This window comes from Galleria mellonella, unplaced genomic scaffold (genome assembly GCF_026898425.1).
Source record: "Galleria mellonella isolate WM207_F2 unplaced genomic scaffold, CSIRO_AGI_GalMel_v1 utg38, whole genome shotgun sequence".
NCBI classification, from domain to species: domain Eukaryota; kingdom Metazoa; phylum Arthropoda; class Insecta; order Lepidoptera; family Pyralidae; genus Galleria; species Galleria mellonella.
Window position 1 is genome coordinate 4887439 of NW_026442090.1, and position 22339 is coordinate 4909777.

Sequence of the window (22339 nt, forward strand, 5' to 3'; positions counted from 1 at the left end):
GCAACGATCAACAGAGAGATACACTACTGTTTTTAAATAGAGATTTACGCAATTACCATTTCGTGTAGCAATAAATTTAGATAAGCGTATCAAAGTCAAAAATTAATAATATTCTCAGTTAAACAGCTATAATATAACAAGTACCTAAAATGCGAATTCAGGAGTAGACAGTGCAGTTAAAAATTTAAATAAATTGAATTTTGAAGTAAGTTTAGAGACTCTGGTTTGGATTTTTATTACTATGTCATTTATAGGTATCATTAAATAAAAACAGATACAATAAGTAATTAGGTATAATCTTAGGCACAATATACAAAAATCAGAAAGGAGAAGGAAAACGAATTAACTACTACAATAAAAATTATGTAGAAGTTTTTATGTTTATAGGTATGATTAGATTTTTCTTTAAATATTTTACTGCAAAATTATTAAAGATTAATTAAAGTTAACCAAATTAAAATATTCATTTCAAATGAATTAGAAATATAGATAGTTATAGCCAAATATCCCTGTAAGGCATAATCATCAGATAGATTTTAAAGGAATTTTTTTATTTTCTTGCCGGGAACAACTCCTACACAATTTCAAGACATTAAAAAAATAAAGATTTTACCGTAAAAGAAGAGAAAAATCTTTTTAAAATATTAGTGTGTAATATTCTATTTATATATAGAATATATATAATATTACCTAATACACAGAATAAAAAATAAAAAAGCCGTGTTGTTCAATCGAGTGTTTCCTATTTAGATTATTAAGCATAATACGTACTAGGTATAGAAGATAAAATGATAACATAATTATGTATTTATACGATACAGGTACTCGTCCAATAGGTACCTATATATATATATATATATATATATATATATATATATATATATATATATATATAATACATACATACTGCCTGGTTTCTGTTTTAACTAATTTCTATACCTACTTATTTTTATTTTATTACGACAGGTACTCTATAGATTTTAAATTATTGTAAGGATTATGACAAAAATAATAAATAAAAATTGTATATAGTCGTTATCAATATGAATGGATATTCATTTATTTCTTTCTTTATTGCACCAAAAACATGAAATTATACAATGACAATTAGAAAATTCAAGTGAAATACATTAGCATAAAGTACAGATTAAAATATATACATAAAGGTACAAAAGTTGGGTTCATAGCTCGGACAATGTCTTATAGACAACTATTGGCTAAAGAGGAACAGATAGAAGTGGGTAAGATTTTTAAAATGTTACTTATTTCAGCTACATTTGTCAAATTTCTCAAAATTTATACTAGAGTTAGATTTGTATGTATATATGTTTTATGAGTGAAATATAATGTAAGGCAGTACATATCAACTTGAAATAATTCAGAATTAAATTTAACTTGACAGGTAAGTAATGCACATTCGCCGGCACGGTATGATCGCTTTTAAGTTAGTGCAAAAAGTCATTTGTATAGGCCATTTATAAATCTTAGAATGAGTACCATTAATCTGTGATTTATTGCTAGTGGTATTTTATAAATTTTATTTTAACGATAAGTAATAATTACCTATGTTCCATTTTTAAATTATGAAGCATATCTTAAATATACACCTAATTATACACTAATAGATACGTTTTTAAATTTAGTTTTTGGAAGTAGGAAAATTAATTAAATATACTATACTTTTGGGACTTTGTATCGCATCCAATCCAATATTAAATTTTATGCAGCAGTTTTTGCGTAATATCAAAACATATTCATAGATAAATAAAAATGCTAAAAAATATTGTTTTCTTTTTCTATTGATTTTATAATTATATATACCACTCATATTTTTTTTATCTTAAATATCTGCAATGACGAGACATCGTGTAGTCACAATTTTATTCTATGTAGATATATAGATACAGATGTCGTAAATCGAGCACCTGCCCTGAATGTAAACTTGTATCGATTGGCCGGGAGTGAGCCATAATTCAGTGACCTGACCTAGGTCATCGTGCCACTATAGGCTGAAGTCCTTACAGCGGACTGACCCAGTTTTTGCAGCGCGGTCGGTGCATAAAAGCTTGCCAACACACTTTCCCTAATAACAAACATGCCCTGGAATAAAGGCGACACTTTTTACTTGTGACTTTGTTTCACGTATGGTTCTCGTCAATTCTAACGGTTGAATAAATATTAGCTGAGTGCATTTGTCATCTTGGAATACATGAAACTATTTAATACAAACTAAGTAATGTTATTTAAAAAATACTAAATTTTACTTATGCAATCTTTAAAGGTAAATTTAATGTTATTCCTTGGTAGACATATTATTATATTTGAAATCGGCTGTACTGATTTTAGCTAAGTAAGTTTTTAAAAGAAAAAAAATGAAATTTGCATCAGACAACGTCTGTCGGGTGATGAACCCGTCATATCATCATATGTATCAGCCATTAACTGTCCACTGCTGAAAATGGGCCTCCTCCTATTCGAGGGGGGGTCCAATAATTTTGTTGGATTAGCAAATTTTTAACAACGCAATAGTTCAATATAGCCTGACATATCTTTGTACTATACAAGTCTAATAATTAAATAAGTTATTATATATAAGTAATGCTTCAAATTCATGAACACACCGTCTTTTTCTCTGTTTGTCGAATCACTGACTGGTAGAGAACACTTACCAAAGTTAAATCCGCCATTATGTACATATATATTTATATTGTGCATTCAATTTTAAATGAATAAGTGTACGTAATTAAAATTTATTGTTCGATGTTACAATATTAATTTTATTATTACTGTTTCCTCTAAGCTTGATTTTCATACAACATTTACACGCATAGTAAGTTATAAAATTTCATTCGGTAAATCGATATGTATGTAAACAAGAGAGTTTTGTGTGTGAATTTTATTTTTTCCATTATTAACGGTCCGGACATGTACGATCTATTTCAATGCAATAACGAAAGCCTCTACAGCTTTGAATCTTTCGAGTGTCCAATGAATAAGCAGAATTTGCTGTAACGGCCCCAGCGAACGGTCGACACTAACCGTAACTGTTAAAACTGCGCGATGGTAAAAGCTACGAACAAAAAGAAATCCTTCGGCTTTCTAACAGAGACGTGTGCCTACATCACCGGGCTTGGTGGAATCTCTCATAGCTTATTCAAATAAATGTCTATTCATATTTATGTCCGTTTAACAACACTGTACGTATAGGTAAGTACGGTAACACAAATTTCACTAGGACGCTTTGCGTTTCGCTATCTTATCGATTATAGGCGTCGGCTTATCGCCAAATCTAAGATTTGCTGTCATTCGAACAGCCGAGATCTTATGACTCGAACTGTTTAAACATTATATTTAGAGGTTTGTAATAAATAATATATTATGGTGTTCACGCATTTCCCACATGACAATATTCTAAACATCAACTACCTGTGGTTCGCGTTGGGCATACAGAACACCAAATTTCAAGTGCATATTTTATTGTGCCAACATTATGGCATCTAGTAACATGTCATTGTCAGTGCAAATATGATGCTTTGAGTAATATTTTAGAAATACAAAAAATATAAAAATTATATTATACAACTGAAATAAACAATTATACGATAAATCATATTAATATCATAAACCGACAACAATATTTACACTTGAAGTAAACTAAATAAAAATAAGTATTGAAATAGATACTTAAACGTAAGAAATTTTTACGAATTGCAATTATTATTTTTATGTTAGTTCTTATTTTATTAATTACAAAATAAGTATTGCAGCGTCCATAGGTTATAGTAACCGTTTACCATTAGTTGGGCTGTATGTGTTTGGTACCTTCGTGGTATAAAAAAAATAGAAGAAAACTACATATCACTTACCAAATCACAAACGTGAATAAAATATATAATTTTAAAAGTTTTATGATACTACATAATCTTAATTTATTAACAATGAACTTAATAAATAAATGGTAGGTACTATATTACTTTTTTACTAGGTACCAGGAAAAAAATATCGAAAAAGTGGCAAAATAAATATAGAACCAACACGAAGGTAAACCCTGTCGGTTGAAATAAAAATTCTTGGGTATCATGGGCATTAAGGTGACGGTTAGACCCATTAACTTTGATAAATCAATTATAATTGGATATAACAACTACGAGCAAGTTTTTGCCCCCAGTATTCTTGACACTAAATTTAATTTCAAAATAACTAGAAAAAAAAAAACTTAAAATAGAAGTAACAGAGTTATGAAGTAACGAATATAAAAAAAATACAATCGAATTGAGAACCTCTTTTTTTTAAATCCGTTGTAAATATACGGCGAATTTCAAAGGTTATTGGATATCAAGGACAGAGAATAGGTAACTCAAAGGAAAATGGATTTGAAAAGACTATGATTTTATACAGTATCTACAGATATGTAGATACTGTATAAAATCATAGTATAAATGAAACTAAGTAATATAAGGTATAATTCAACAAGTATTAGGTAGCAGTACTAGAATTATATAGTATTATCTAATAATTTAAGATACTACATCCAAAATTTCAACAATGTCATAATTTTTTACATGCTTTTTATAGGATATGAGAAAAGCCTACCTAAGCAGGAATTAATTAGAATTGGTTTAATCGCATAATATACACTAAAAGATACATGCTGAATAAGTAACGCCCTTATATTTGATTCAACGAAAAATCAGCAATCAAAGCGTGCCAAAATTATAAAAGGTGAATTTTATGATCCACCTTGCAATAGAGTTACAATTGAAAGAAAAAATATCAACACTTGTGCAGAGTTACAATAGAGTCTCTTTAAAAAGTCCGTCAATTTGAAAAATACTTTATTTTTTTAATAAATTGAAAAAAGTTGTTTTCGAATTTGGATTTATGAAGTTGATACAATCAAACCGATATTAGAATAAATACGTAATTTGATAATGTTTATGTATGTTTATATATAATTAACGGTTATTACATTATGGAAGTCCTTTATCATTAAGAACGCGGAAAGAACTTGTAATAGTTGTTTGTCATTTTTTTCTCACATCACTATACGACCGAGTGTCACAACTACTCCGCTTTATACAAAGACACTAGTTATTTATTGCATTGATTTGCCAACACGAATCCCTAATTTATTTATATTCGTGGGAATTTTTGGACAAGAGAAAATTTCTTCTAAATTTCTGAGATATTTCCAATATTTTTGTTAATTGTTGGAATTCCAATCATCAAAACTAACCATATTTACAAAAGAACTCGATTAAATCTTTTTGAAATCGATTGCATTTTTTTTAATATTAAACCATTGAGAATTTCAAAATTGTTCAATATTTTCTATATTTTTGTTCCAAAAGTTTGAATAAGAAATTTAGTTTCCAAGAATAAATTAACAAACAAACTTTCAACCCTCTTTGGAGAATGAGTTTTCAAATAGTCTTTTTTATCTCATGTAAACAAAGAATAAGTGCTAAGTACTGTTATTATAGGGTAGCCAGAGAGACTTGTCGATTATTGACGTTATAAATGAGCGTAACTAAATAAAGAATCTGCACTATAAATTTAACCGTCTTCAAAAAGAATGAGCTTTCAATTTAAGAAGTTAATTACGTAAAATAATTATAATTCTCTTTTCATTACCCTTTTGTTAAAATCTGATTTAGATTTTCAACTAAAACTCTTTTTAGAATGATTTTTAATAAATATTCGTACTTGTGATTTGTTACTTTGATTGTTTCTTATGACATTCCTGAGTATGAAAAGGAGTTGTAACACCTTGTATTTGTAGTCCTTCGCCAAACAGACAAATTGTTAATTGATATTTAATACAATAGTTCTACAATCTATATAACGAAATTGGTAATTAACTACCCGTCATGTATCAAAAAGGCTTACAATTAGTTATTATTGGGTATTGAATGTAACATCCATTGAAATATTTTGGAGAAAAATTCTTTAATAGAATCGTTTTATGTATTCTAAATTAAAATTATGGTAAAAGTTTGCATGGATTACAGCAGACAACCAAACTTAGTTTCTTGTAGTCCAAATTGCAAATTTTATAATATTAGATTAAGTGATATCACAGTTACAGTGTTAGTTAAGTTTACCTTGAGAAGGTAGTGTCTGAAAAACTCTATAGTCTATAATAATTTAATTACAAATAAAAGTCCCCCAAACAAGCCATAAACTCTTTAAAACAATATTGTATATAAGCTTGTACACAACATAAAAGATGTATTTTATATATCGTAACAAAATTTGAGATTACAATAAAAAAATATTTTAATTAATTAAATATATCAAGAAATTGTAATAAACGTACACACTTACTGATATGGTATGTATTCATAAATATATCAAATATTTATTTTCAATTATTAATTATTATGTAACCTAAAGGAGACGGCCCCCCACTAGAAGGAGTAATGACCTCAAGTGCATTGCAGGAAGTCAGTGGATGCTGGTGGCTTAGGAACATTCTTTATGACAGTCTATAGGGGAAACCTATATTCAACAGTGGACAGATGATAACTGACATGATGACGATGATGTTACTAAAACACAGAAATAGGCTAGTCTATTGACATTCCGTCATGGATGAATGACCTAATGTAGCATTAGTCTAATTTACTGCTTGGAGATGTTGCTAAAATTATCAAGGTTATTCCGACCAATCAGGATATGAATGAAAGTGGGGTAGTAAATCAATGTCTCGTTGCTCTCCTGTATATTTAGTTGTTTATCTAGTTATTTATCGTCCATAAAAGGTTTGTATTATTATATATGCACGTTGCCGTCCGACCTATGGACGTACACAGACGGTCCAAGAATTAATTATCAACATTATCTCGTATTTCTTTACACATTCACGATTAGGGTTGCGTGTCATATCTTGTAAAAGATTAAGTATAAATATGAATGAGTGATAATGATTAACTATGTATATATATGAATAAGTAATAAAAATAGTATAAAAATCCTTTTAATTATTTTTCCGTTACAAATCTATATTGTAATAAATTTTTATATCGTATCGCAATTATTTACTTTTCATTTATGACATCGTATCAGAAAACATTTATCTGTTTACATTCATGTAAAATTAAACAACAATATATTGTAGTATATATATATTGTTGTTTTTGTTTAACAAACAGATCTCTATAAAATAATTCGTGATATAAATCAACCGCAAAATATTCAATATCTACATTTTACACTTTATTGTTACGAGTATATCGCCGGTAAATCGAATAAGGATGATGTCGCTATATAATGATGTATATGTATATTTTCTATTCCAGGAGCTCTTCTAAAATGTCAACCATGCATGAATACGGTGTGAAATTTTTCAACAAATTAATTTCGCCCTGTCGTATAATTGTAATTCTGCACTTCAAGTGGTTTCGTATTACGTATAGTTAAATTACCTACGTGGATTTGTGATGTGACTTTGCTACACAGGAAGAATAATAATGTTAGTAATGGAATCTAATAGTTTCATTGCTAGCAATTTACTCCATCTTTTAATGGGTGAAAATGGAACGGTAACGCTTGCGCTCTCGGTATACGCTGGCGGGACACAGGTCTACCTCCAAACAGTCACCTTTTGAAAACATTGTGATTAATTTCTGGTGAATTAATCACGATGGGCCAACTGACCTGATTTCATTCTCATCTATCATCACTCACTAGTACCCTATCAGCGTATACAGATAGCGCAGACGGGGTGACCATCCTATTTTACCATTTCATTTTCAGATATCGACAATCAAATTGACACTGCTGAAAGAAAAAAATTAATAAGTAATGATAATTAATAATTAAAAAGTAATTAATGATTACTTTTTATTGTTACTTTCAAAGAAAGATACAGTTACATAAAAAAATGTACACAAAAAAAACATAATTGCAAAAAGCAAGGCAACAATGGGTGGCCTTATCACTAAATAGCGATCTCTTCCAGACCTATCTAAGGATGAAGAGGAATAATTTATTTCTGGTCAAAACTTAATAATAGAAACAATAAGTCTAACAAAAAGGATAAAGAGAAATAAAAGAATTTTACGTAGAGATATTGCGTCTGTATGCATCTTTTACAGGATTTATCGCGAAGAGTGCTCTGAGCAATTGTTCGGATTGATACCTGCTGCTGATTTTCGCTACCGTACAATCCACCACAAACTAAACTTCCATCCCAACTATATGGATGAGTGGCGCTCCTCCACCATGCATTTTTCAAGACACTTTCTTCCACGCATAACCACTCCTTGCAATAACTTCTAGCAGCAGTATTTTTAAACCGATACGACATCATAACCTTCAAGAGCATATTCTTCTTTAAAAGACCGGCAGTACTCCTGCAATGGCTTTGGTGTTTGACGGTTGTTTGACGGTAGTCACTTACCATGAGGTGAAGTGCATGCTCTTTTTTCACCCTGTGTTATAAAAGAATAAAGGACCGTAACATAGTAGTTCTTTACATTGTAGTAGCACGTTGGTCATTCGATAGAATCAAATGTCTAGTTCATAATATAGATACTAAGTCTAGAGACACTACGGTGAATATAGTATAGTATATAAAGGTATATGGGTAGTCAGTATTCATTACTAGTCTTTTCGGAAACCGGTTATGTCAGGTGGCTTAAAATGGTCAAGTCTATAGACGTAATTTGTAAGGGATATCTATCTACAACTCTTTGTCACCTTTCACGATCAATAGGATCTATTCTCTAGTGATCCTGTCAACGTAGGATTTAACAACACCATCACCAATAAATATATATATATATATATATATATATATATATATATATATATATATATATATATATATATATATATATATATATATATATATATATATATATATATATATATATATATATATATATATATATATATATATATATAAAATTTAAAGTACTTTGATAATAGTACCGGTAACTCATACGTTTTTAGAATCTCCTATACAATTCTTTCTATATCCTGAACTTTACGATTTCAAAACTAAGAGTGTCCTTTCAATTTTATGTATCCAGGGTTCATTTTTTTATTATTTAAGGTAAAAGGTAAAAAATTCCCTTCATATATTTCATAGATAATGTTATAATGTTAAAAGTTTTCGAATTAGTGTAATTTAAACAACTGTATTTAAAAAAAAATGCTGAACACACAACCGAAATTGATTGACTCTAGAAATAGGAGATGTTACAGAGATCTGATCACAATCGTTCTGGAAAGTTCCATGGAAAAGGAAACGTTGTGAGAAATAGCTAGTTTTACTATAATTAACTAGGATTTAGTGGGAAAATTGTATACCTACTTCAAGTGATAACTTGAATATTTCATGAAATCTATAGTGAGTTTTAGTTTCAGTAGTGTATTAAGTACATATATTCAATTTTATTTTAATAAAATTATATATAAAATGATAACCCTATTAATGTAGGGTATAAAAATTAGGAGGAAATAGAAGGGCCCGTCCTGCTAGAGTCGAGTAACGGTCTATTCTCGGTTCAATGACTCGATTCGGACGCTCAGTTTTCGCCGTGTACTGTTAGATATCTCACCGCCGGCAAGCAATAACACACCGGGCTTTCATCAGAGATGAATGTGTCTGAGATATGAGCCAATGGATCTCTTAAAACAACCCCTTTATATTCTATACTAATGGTTAAAAGGGTCGAACCTAATTAGCACTCAACTGATGGCTGCCTGTCAAGTCAACCTTGTACTAGGACCTCCAATGCATAATAAGAAAATGAATTATAATGAATCATTAACTGTAGTTGGACTCGAACCCACGTCTTAGCATTACAGAGGTCGATCGTCCTACCAACGGAGCTGTTATTTTTTGTGCCAAGGCAACTAACTGATTCTCAGTGATCTGTTACATCGAATAATAGTCATTGATGGTAAATAAAATTGTACAATTTTTCCAAGTTTTTCACAATATTTCAGATTTAAAAATATTTGCCAGTCATTAGATTTTTTCATGACATGAAATTGTAAACAAACTGGGGGTGTTCACATAATGGAGTAAACGTCACCGTTAGATATGAAAAGCTAAGTTGTACCTATCCAAGTTTATTACAAAATAAAAAAAAAATATGAAAGTAGTAAAAGTTCTCTAACAATTTGGTATGCAATTAAACTAGCGGCCCACATGATGGAAAATGATAAATATCGCCTACACTGTGGCACTCATGTTTTCTTTCATGTGTTTCATTTCTGAGAATTGAGTTTTCATACCTCCATATCCAGTAATTGCAATAAATAATTGCAGATCACAATTCTACTGGGAAATTTTGTAAAAATATTTTTACTCAATTAACATAAAATAATTTTCATCATAGTCCATGCAAGCAAAACCCCGCGCAGCTAGTATAATATAGCGACAATAATTAATATTTAATAATAAATAAATACAAATAAATAAAAATTGATTTGTAGAAAAATAGGTAAGGAACAATGTCGTTTACTGGCTTATTTAAAATATTGACAGATTAAACACAAACAAGGTAGTAGCACATTTGACTCGGTCAAACATTTGAATTGATATGATTAGAAACATTATATAAGTAGTTCAAACACCTTTACCATATCTGTTAGGCAAACCCTACATTAATGTTTGTTTACTCATTTTAAGCTAGACGGACTTGGCGGTGGATTCCAACTATGTGTGTCACAGCGAGGGAGCGGCTCGATTCCTGCTCGACCGACTCCCAGTTCCGAGAAGGGCATGTGAGAGACATCGGCCATTTCTGATTAAACCTCCACTGTCACATAACGACTGGACATTATGGTGCCTCATTAAAATAGTGCAATGGACTCGGACACTTAATTATGTTCTGATTTTGTTAGCTAATCGCCAACATTAAAATTAATTCTTTCATAACCACTAATTTACCGCTAATAAGACCAAAAGTGGCATCTCCATTAGCGACCCACAGAATTACCTGACAGGAAGACTTGTAGAATATTATTGGGCAATTTATCGATTGCTTGCGAATCGACTCCGACATTATCATGCGATATGTCATGTCTTTTCACAGCTTATCGTTTCGCGTTCGCGCAATCAGGGACACCTGTCGTTGTAGTATGATGAGCCGACCAAATCAAATCTACCTTTCTATTCGGTCCCGTGCTGACAATATTACATGACACAAATCGGACTATCCCACTCGAACACGATAGATATTTGCGAGACGGCGAGTATTCTGAATTGGAGTCGAGTTGATCGCAGCCGAATAGGATAGGCAGCGTAGCAGCCGTTAGTGCTATGTCCCGTTATACCGAGACTCATTACTAATTTGATCTCACGAAAGCTCGATTTTTGGCGGCGAATCGATTAACCCTAAATATGATCCGACGAACAAAAATAAATTTATGTTAGCATTATCTATTTTATTAACATTTATAGTGATTTTCTTTCATTATGGTGCACTACGAGTATAAACGTTTTTAGCCATGACTTCGTCCACGTGACCGGGATTTGTTTATTAACCAGAATAAAAAGTAGCCTATATACTTCTCCATCTCAAATAATACGTGTATACCAAATATCATAACAATTGTTCAAGCCATTAAAATGTCAAGATGTAACAAACAAATAAACAAACATACTTTCACATTTATAATATTAATTGTTTAAACCCGCGACTTTGTCCACGTGACTAGAATATGTTCACGAGCCGGGATAAAAAGTAACTTATAGCCTTTTTCATCCCATATAGTACATGTATACCAAATTTCATAGTGACAGGTTAAGTCGTTAAGGTGCCAAGAGGTAACAAATAAACATACAAACTTATTTTCAGATTTATAATATTACTAAAGGATTAAGGATAAGAATTCCAGCAATTTGGCAAAAACATCTCTGCATTATCTTTGTACTCAATATATGCGATTAGGATAAGTGTTGCGTTCTACTTATTCAATTGTGATATTACAATCGCAAACAGATTATTCATTCTACCAATATTTTAAATGTGAAAATTTGTATAGATTTTTGTGTTTGTTACCATTTACGCTTTAATGGCTGAACCTATTTAAAGGAAACTTGGTACACGGGCAGATTATATCCTAACAGATGGAATATTATATAGTTATTTCACGTGGACAAAGTTACGGGAAATAGCTATAAATCTTTTGTTTGTCAAGTCTTTGTTTATAAGTCGACGCTAATGCTATGTTTATATGAGGGTACTATACCGGCCGGCAGCATGATGGCAGGCGGTGCGGCACGGACGCGGAGGCGCGCGCCGGAGTGGTTGAGATTGCGTAAGCACTGGGGCCGATTTCTAGCGCGGCTCCCACGCGGCAAGGTCAGCGCTTGAGCGCTTCAGAGGACTGCTCCCACTTGCCACTTGTGTATACTTACACTTCGTTGACTATGCTAACACACGTATATACGTACTTCGAACATAGGTATTTTAAGGGCAACCAATTGTTTCTAAGATAATAAATATTATAATTGATATACGGGGCTCTTGTAATATAAAAATGAACATTTTGCCTCAAGGAGCATAGTCTAGATCAATTTCTGAAACTTTCATACAAAGACGATCACGTGGCTATACGGTTATTGTTCAAAGCATAGGTATTTTGAAAATTCAACTACCCTGCTCTTTGGGAAGAAATTGACAACTTGTTTATAGCCATTATCGATATCTATCAGAACAGACAGATTTATTTCTTTACTTCTTTGATCTAAGAATAATTAAGTATTTAGTTAATAATAAGTAATTAAAAAATATATTTATTTATAATATAGATTTAACTAATTTTATAATAATACGTTTGAGGATGTATAATTAAAGAAACGTCCCACACACAGCTCCTATAATTTTAAATTAAGCTTAGCCTATTAAAATATACCTACCCATACCACACATACTTTAATAAAATAAATTGCATTAAACATTAATATAATAGGTAACTATTGGTGTAGATTTTACTCATATGCCAAGTTATAATGCAAATTATTTCCAAAGCTAAAACTCATCACGTACGAATTGGACCTACGATATTAAACAAGTAACACTGGCTAACAGTTTTCGTTTTACAATGTTACAAGCGCCTTTATAGGCCTATGCACCGTAGAACCGTTCATCTTAAATTTTATATGACTTTCACATGCCATATACCTATTGCTTTGATACGCAGCAACATGGTACCTTCGAGTGGTAAAGTTTACGCATGAGCAGCTTAATAATGCGTTTGGTATCTACACGCAATTTGCCTTTAGTACTGTTTTATAGAGGTGTTTTATGATTCGGCGCGATCATCAAAGGTTTAAATCATACGCTTCGCGTAGTGATGCACAAATGATACGTTCCAATAGCAACATAAAGGTGGCAGTTGTCCTCGGGTGTACAAACTGCGTACATACCTATCTATGTATGTACACGTAGGTGAGTACTTAATAGATAATCTTAGCTACCACTACATCGTGAGACCTTGAGATGTTGAGACGACGCCTACCTATCTCATTTGCTATGTGAGACTAAAATCTGCGCTTCATTTGAACGGGGAGTGTAACCATGGTAACGTTAGTCACCCATTTCAGTGTGATACTATAAGTATGTATGTATATTATAATACAATCCTTTGATTTTGTTTACATAAAATTAGTATTTTGTAACGGTTATATGAATGCCAAATTTAAAGTTCTTACGAAATTCAATTTTTACATACTGGTTTTTTGAGAAAACTATATTAAGATGATATAAATCAGTAGATACCTGTGAAAAACCTTACCCTTCTTTCTTCGGCATATTCTTATTCAGTATTTAAGGCATCTCCATATAAAATTTTATCATTTCGATTTAAATAAATAGTTTTGCAGTCTATATCCACTAGTTTGTCCACCTAACCGAAACGTATTCATTGACCTTCTTCTTGTCAAACACTATATGCATTTTATATTTCATTCCTATTGGTCGAGCAGTTAAGGCGTTAAGAAGTAACAAGCAAAAATTGTAAAGGATTGTCTCATTACAATAATCATATTTAACTGAATGTATGTATTCAAACATGTTCTTTGTAACTATCAAACCACTTAGTCATTAAATTTGTTAAACCATATATAAAGATACATATATGTATATAAAGGAACTTAGTTCGGATATTTGCATATAGATATCGGAGTGCTACGACGCCGTAGCAACTTATATTCAAATCTTATCTCATTTTCGTGTCAGCTACCTACTTTATGTTAACTTCGTACTACACATCTGGCAAATATAAACAAATATTATATTTAGTTGACAAATGATCATATTTAAAAAAAAATCTCGTCCGTCGTTATTGAGAAAACTACTCTACGTAAAGTTGTTTAGTTGACAAATGAGACGTTAGCGATTTGCCAAAAAAAAAGTGATAAAAGTACGGGAAACAAAGACATTAAAAATATTATTAAATAACAAAAATATAAAGATTTATTAAAATTAAAAATTTATCCATCATATAAATAAACTGTATGATGGATAAATTTCATATAGGTACCTAATTATATTTTTAAAACTAATACAGTCTTAAATAGTAAGTAGACTTAAGTAACATTTTAACAGTTTTTCTGAAGCAAATCTCTTAAAAAAAATATTTATTTTTTGAGTTTCTCTCTGTATCTTTTAGTTATGGGTGAATTTTCATTACTTATTTATTTTAGTAATATTTTAAGAATAGACAGATATAACTGGTACAACAAAAGATTGCAATGTAATTTTTAAAAAATAAAAATAATTTTAATCGCTTAACTTTTTAATATGTATACAACTTATACATATAAAGTATTATATGTAGTAAAAAAACCAGGTCTAATTTGTAATTTCCAAATTAAATGCTAATTCTAAATTGTCTGTGAATATTAAACAGGAAATTACAACGAGTAAAATTGAGTCGAGCTAGCGGTATCTATTGCGTTCTCAGGGCCTTCAGCGTTTATATAAATTATAATGAACATTGCACACAAGAACTCAAGAAGTTCAATGCCAGAAAAAAGTTAATTCCTTTTCTCCTGCTTTTCCACGGTTTTCATTGTTGTTATATGTAGGAGGTAGATATATATCCAAGTATATACCCGTGTATATACCTACCACCTACATCATCATACGAAACACTGCCATGTATTCGAATACATAGCTGTGTTTCGGTTTGAAGAGTAGGTATATAGACATAAAACTTAAATCCACAGTAATGACAACTCATGGGCGACACAGTACTCTATTATGTCCATGATACTGTTCATATCTATAGGCGAGGATTACCACTTTCTATCAGGTGAGCCGTCAGCTTGTTTGCCTTTCTGTTGCATAAAAAAAAACTCTGCAACTGTCTATCAAACGCAAATGTACACCTAAGTAACGGAACAATGTAACTGAGAATAATGTATACTAATATTAGGAACTATATTTGTTTGTTTGGAATGGTTACATTGTATTGCATTGTATTGTATTAAGTCAATGGATGCAGGTGGTTCGTGACCGTTCCTTGTGGTAGTCTATGGGGAAGGTCTGTGTTTAGTAGTAGACAGATACGGATGTTATCAACATGTAACATAGACTACTAGTATATGTTATTTAAAAATAATTAGAGATCCCTATGAAATCTGCAATATGTAGGTATCAAAAAATTTCCTGTTAAAACTGATATAAAATAGCTATATTATATTTAATTTAATATAATAATCGCAGGTTTTATAGAAAATAAAAGAGATCTGATGATCTCCCAGAAACATCGCAGAGGGAATTCATATTTATATACGAACACTCTAATTATTAAAACTCATTACAATAACATGATCCATATATTTGAGTGCGATGGTTGTGTTGGAATTTTGTCTAATTAACTTACCTATATAATTTTTATTATGAAATTTACTTATGTGTGGATAGAGCAATGACCTTAAACTCTAATATCTTGCAGGTTGTCATTGTATGTAGTTGGTGGACCGTTCCTTATGAAGTCTATGAGAGCATTGATGTAAATAGGCTTTCAGCAATGAAAAATTAGTAGATCATGTACATATATATGTATTTAAAAATAGATATAAATTCCATGTGGTAATAAAGTACAAAATACAGGTAAAAAAATTAAAATAAATGATAAATAAATAAAGGTTTGAAAAAAGGCCTTTAAGACAAATTAAAGATTTTTTTCTTGTAGGTAGAGTTTCTTTAGCTCACCTGCGTAATTAACTGGTAATTTTTTTAATTAATTGACTATATAATAATATATATATATATATATATATATATATATATATATATATATATATATATATATATATATATATATATATATATATATATATATATATATGTATATACCGAAACTAATGATGTGTATATCCTAGAGCAGAGAGGAATAGAACTTTTTGATAGGCGCCTCGCGCGGCATAGTGCAGCGTACGCGCACGTGAGAATGGGCGGCGTGAACGGTGTGGTAATACTAATCGCTTTCATGCTAGACAGAGAGGACGAATGTGAAATCAGGGTGGTTCCACGTGGGGTCATCGACCCACCGCGACACGCGTATCGGTGATTTTTATAATTTGGATTTTGGGACAAAATTTCTGTCCGAACGCCCGGAAGAGTTCATCTCGTACTAATGTCAACACTATGCCATAGCTTCATTGTAAGAAAATAAAACAATAACTTAACCTAAATAATAACTTATATATCTAATTATACTTTAATGTTTCTATAATATGATTAAAAAATATAAACTTTTTTAATTATATTATTGAAACTTAAAGCATAAAGGCTGTAGAATGCTTTAATTTATAATGAAACAAGTAAAAATTTAAGTTTGGTTAAGACATATAAATTGGCAAATAATATTGTAATTTACAGTAACGAATAAATAATTGAATATTAGGATCAATAAATCATGTTATCATTAGCATACGCAAAGGCCTATAGTCATATGTTGGTAAGGTAAAAATAACTCCCAACAATCGCTATATTACTTACACTACCTATATTTCTTGATAACAGGCATTAAGCGACAGGTTAATAAACGTAAAAATGTATAAAATTATAATCCGAGCAAAAAGCTAATGTAAATAAGTTACATAACAATGATTCTGTCACCGTAAAGACGGTACGAACGGCGCGGGCGCACCGACAACGTATCGCTCGCTATTGTATGGTAATTGTGACCTTCGCTTTTATATTTATCACCCTTAAGATTTTGTCTATCTGTTTAGATATCTTTACTACTTTCAGCGATAGATTTTAATCTATCATTCTTCGAAATGACGAACGTTTAATCCTATGTAAATTTGAATGTTATCCCTACATTTTGTTTAGAACATATTTATAAAAAGAGTAGTTTTTACCCGCGCATTGGTCCTCGTGAATGGGAAATATTTACTAATCGGAACAAAAAGCTTATGTCCTTCTCCATCCCATATAGTACATGTATACCGAATTTCATAACGATTGGTTGAGCCATTAAAACGCCAAGAGTTAACAAACAAACGAACTTACAATCTTATTTGTAATAAATATTAATAGAAGTAAAGATATTGTTAAAAAAAATGGCATGATAATAACTTATTCAAAGCTTCTATTGGTTAAGTTAATGATCAGAAATAAGACTCCAAACATTTAAACGTATATATAGATGTAAATATCTCAAGTCGTTCCACGCTTGTTGAGTATTTCCGGTTAAAAATTCTAAAGAAAATATTCCAACAACCTCTAACACAGCTTGCATTACGAAATAGAGAATATCCCAAAAACGATTGAATCAGCTCAATGGTCAAGCTCCGAATAACTGTCCCTGCGTGAAGGGTAGTGACCGAAGGAAAGCGACGCGGACGCAGGCAAGCGTTGCGCAAGAACCTTATTCCACGTGTAACCAACTAGCCGCTCATAGTTTTCACTGTGGTAAACAGATGAAAAGGGCATCCTGAATAAAAATTACTTACTAATTACTAAATGTTTTGTTTTAGTCTTTGTGGAAAAGTACTGCAGACAATTATTTCAAAATTAACAGAATTTAACTAATTCTATATTTTTTTTAACATAAATATTATGTTATGTTATTTATGAAATAGTCAATGATTTTGTTATATTTTAATAGCAACAATTTTTTTGTATAACAAAAATGTTTAACAGAGAAACGATTATGAAAAGGCTAACGTAAGCTAGTAGAAGCGTACCCTGAGGCACTAATACAATACTCTGTATAAACCTAAGTTGTTGTTTCAATTTGAAGGTTAAGGAAGCCATTAAAATCTCTTGACACAACTGGCTTAACACCATAGTCCAAGGCTATAGGTATGAGGAGTATAATAGAATTTGTAAATTTGAGTTTCTATTATGTCTATAGAATTTTTCATGCCCATTATTTTCCGGAGGTTTCATTATCACTTTCCAAAGATAGACTCTCTGTTCGATCGACAAAGTAAAAACATATAACATAATTTCAAGTATAAAGTAAAATTCTTTTTGGCATTATTGAAGACGTCAACTCAATAAGTATTATTGCTGAATCAAGAGCATTTCGATCTCTTGCCATGTCATTCTTTAAAATGCCTTTCTCAGCTACAAACCTCTGCGAAAGCGCAATGTCGCGCGACGCTGGCGCCAGAGCCAGCGCCGTTGCGGTAGTTTGGGCCCGCGCTTGCGCAAACGCCTCCCACACGTGTGCATCAGAACGCACTCATCACTCTTTTGCACCGTTACTTTTTCCTACTTCGTAGCTGGTATTATGGCGTCTTTCATAAAAGTAGGAATGCTTAATTAGAGAAAGGGCTCTGCGCTCTTGCCCTGATTTGAAATGATAATAATAAATCCATTCCTATACCTAAGAAACTTGGAAAAACCTGTTGGTGTTTTTATTCGTGTGACTTGCTCATTTGTATACATTCGAAGAAAATTATTTGGACTAAATGTAACGAAATAATAGACAAAAACATTTTCATTAATTTATTTCGTTACAATAGGTATTTCAAATATTAAATCAATACAAAATAGTATGTAATGTAAAATATGTAAGGTATATTTTCATAGGTAGCATATAGATACTTAATAGGTTAGTTAATGGGTTTGATCAACAAATAACTTTTAAAGACATTTATATTACCTTAATAAGTACCAACACATACTTTTATATCTAGAAAATTTCATCTTGGAATAGAGATTTCATCTAATAAAGATTTGTAATAGTTTATCTCGGTATGAATATGTAATGCACAGGGATGAAGAGCATGTTTTAAGTAAAATATTGAAGATAGGTATGAAACCTTAAGAAACATGGATAGACTGTATAAAATATGATATGACCAGCGGGTCTATCATGAAATGAAATTCCGAAATTTCGTGTTTTTGTTTATACGAAAATCGGACAAATAAATAGAGTTGAACATTTCGTTCGTCATGCATCCTATTATAAAAGTCCAAAGGAACGATATTTTGACATTTTTAATATTTCTAAACGATATGTGTTATGTAATTTTAACATCAAATTTATGTTTCGTTTGGCTCCGAAATTTCGGAAAACATTTCATGGTAGGCCCTCAGAATGGGAGTGAATGTCGAAATAACTGTCAATAGATGTGAAAAAAACGTATTACCCCAAATAGTTGGAATAAGTGCGGGAAGATAATGAAGTTCTTATAATAATCGATGACTCCTATGTAATAAGGTTAATATGTATTAACCTTATTACATAGGAGTCATCGATGTAGGAGGTAACTTAAATCATAATAACAAATTAAACGTTGATAGAAATGCTTATGCATAACAGTAGTATGCAGTGCAATTGTTATTACTTAAATCGAAAATAGATGGCCGTTGTGAGCTGCCTTTATGTCTAGGACATTAGGTCACAAGTTTATAGCCTTGTAGACTTGAATGTCAAACTATACGCTGTTCAAATACTGCAAAGGTTTACATACAGACATTGATATGGTAAACGTACGAATAATGTACGTCATTACTTAAGATATTTAATAATAATTTCAAAATATTAAGACCTACTTCTTATCCCCTTTTAAAATAAGTATATACCTAAATATAAGAAAAATAATTATTACTAATATAACATGTGAAAGGCAGTTTGTTTATTAGGTATTATAAAATTACAGCAGCATATACAGATATCTGATATGGGAAAGGACATAGGTTATGCCACAGCACCGCGGACGGCTATTAAAAAAAAATAAACCTGCTCATGATTGCGATTAAAAAGGTAATCGAAAAATTCTTTATCTAAGTGGATTTAAGTATTAATTATAACAATAGTAATCTTGTTAACGTAGTCAATGGTGCGTGACTCCAACGGGGTTTTTGATGAGTGAATGGCGACACCGACGCAAAATGTCCCCAAAAGAGTAGCCCTCGTGCAACGATTACCGGCAGATCGGCGGTTGCGCGGGCGGCGATCGCGAGGCCCCGGCGGGTGCGCGCCGCCGCGCCCTCTGCGCCTTGAGCCGCGTCCCTCGCCCCCTCACCCCCGCACCACATCCCTCGCAGCCCCGCACTGACGCTCTCGCGGGAAAATTACACACGCGACAATTCACACGTCACGATGCGAGAAAATTAATTCATTGTTGGATGCGGTACGGGGAGGTTCTATTGGTATTTTTTGTTACTATAAATATTTTTTTAGTTATTAAGTACCTATTACATTATGGATTATATAGAGGAAAAATATGATTGTTTGTTTGTTTATAAACTGAGAAACTATTTAACTGAAGTTAAAAATTATTTTATCTATAGTAAGCTACATTATCAGCGAGTAACATAGGCTATATATTATTTTCTATTCACACGTGTAAAACCGGGTGCATCACTAGTTAGATAATAAAATACTTGCCTGTATAAAGGTTACCCATTTTTTGTTATAATACTAAGTACTTAATTGTAAATAAATAAATAAATTGTGATTGTTCGGTGATTACCACCGCTGATAACATACATATGTCATAAATTAAATAATTATTGAATGGATTAATTACCTACAGAGATGTGTACCTACAATCACAACAATATATTACTACAGAGTTATATCAGCCGTTAATTGCCAACTGCTGGACATAATAAGTCTGGGGGGAAAGGGATTGTTAGCAATGGAGTTTGACAGCCCCATTGCTAGCAATATGCCTTATTAGGTCGATCTCCACGTGGTTCCCCCTGGAAACTATTGTGAACAATTCTTGTTGAATTCGTCACAATGGGCTAACTGACCTATCATCTTTCACTGGTGTCTCGCCGGTGTATACCAATAGCGCTGGTGGGGTTACCATTCTATTATCATCCATTAAAAAAAAAAAAAACATAATAAGTCTTCCCAGAATTTTGCCAGCAGTTGATGGACTTGGCAGGCGGATTGGCAATCGCAGTTAGGCTTTTAGTGATATTTTAATGCTGCTGTTATCCTTCTACCATTAAGCACTTCACTCACCTTTTACAACACCCACGTGAAGGAGGGAAAGGGATTGTTAGTAATGGAGACTAAAAATCCCATTGCTAGCAATATACCCAACCAGGTCGACCTCCTCGTGGTTCCCCCTGGAAACTATCATGGTTAATTCCTGATGAATTCATCATAATGGGCTAACTGGTCTGTTCTCATTCTCATCGATCACCCTTCACTGGTGCTCCGTCAGCGTATCCCATTAGCGCAGGCGGGGTTACCATTCCATTTTCATCCACCAAAAAAAAAAACACCCACGTGAAAGAATATTCTATGCCGGGACCACGCGGATACTATAGAATATTACTGTGCATATACTTGTTTTACCCATTTTTTTTTAATACGTAAATATCATCATCATTATAACATCGCATTATGGTCAGATTGCTGAGAACGGATCTATATCCAAAGAAGGAAGAAATTAACCCACTAAGTATATATTACTAATTATATGAATTTTTTTATTATTTTTTATTAGAAACATATTTCTTTTTGTCTTAATTTACGTATGACTCAAATAAATTATTTATCTGTCTATATATATAATATTATTATGCAGACGTGGCGGTTTAATGTATAACTATATTTAAAATAAATTCTCTTACCCGATTGTATTATGCTTTGACCTCGACGCCCATGCCCAACATTGGGAATAAGGAGTTATTAAAATAGAGAAGAATCAAAACACGCCTTTGAAAACGTGCTCAACCACAAAAACAAAGTAGCTCTATTTATACCAGGAATGCCTAAGGGTACACTGGATATGAAAGTTCGTTTCGTAAAATCTCTCCACAAACTGCACTTGAAATAAGTCGACATTTCAGTCGAAGTTTACAAAACTGCGCGCGATCATATTTGCTATGATAACGAAGACCGAGATGAAGAGTTATGGTTCTTCGTTCCTTTT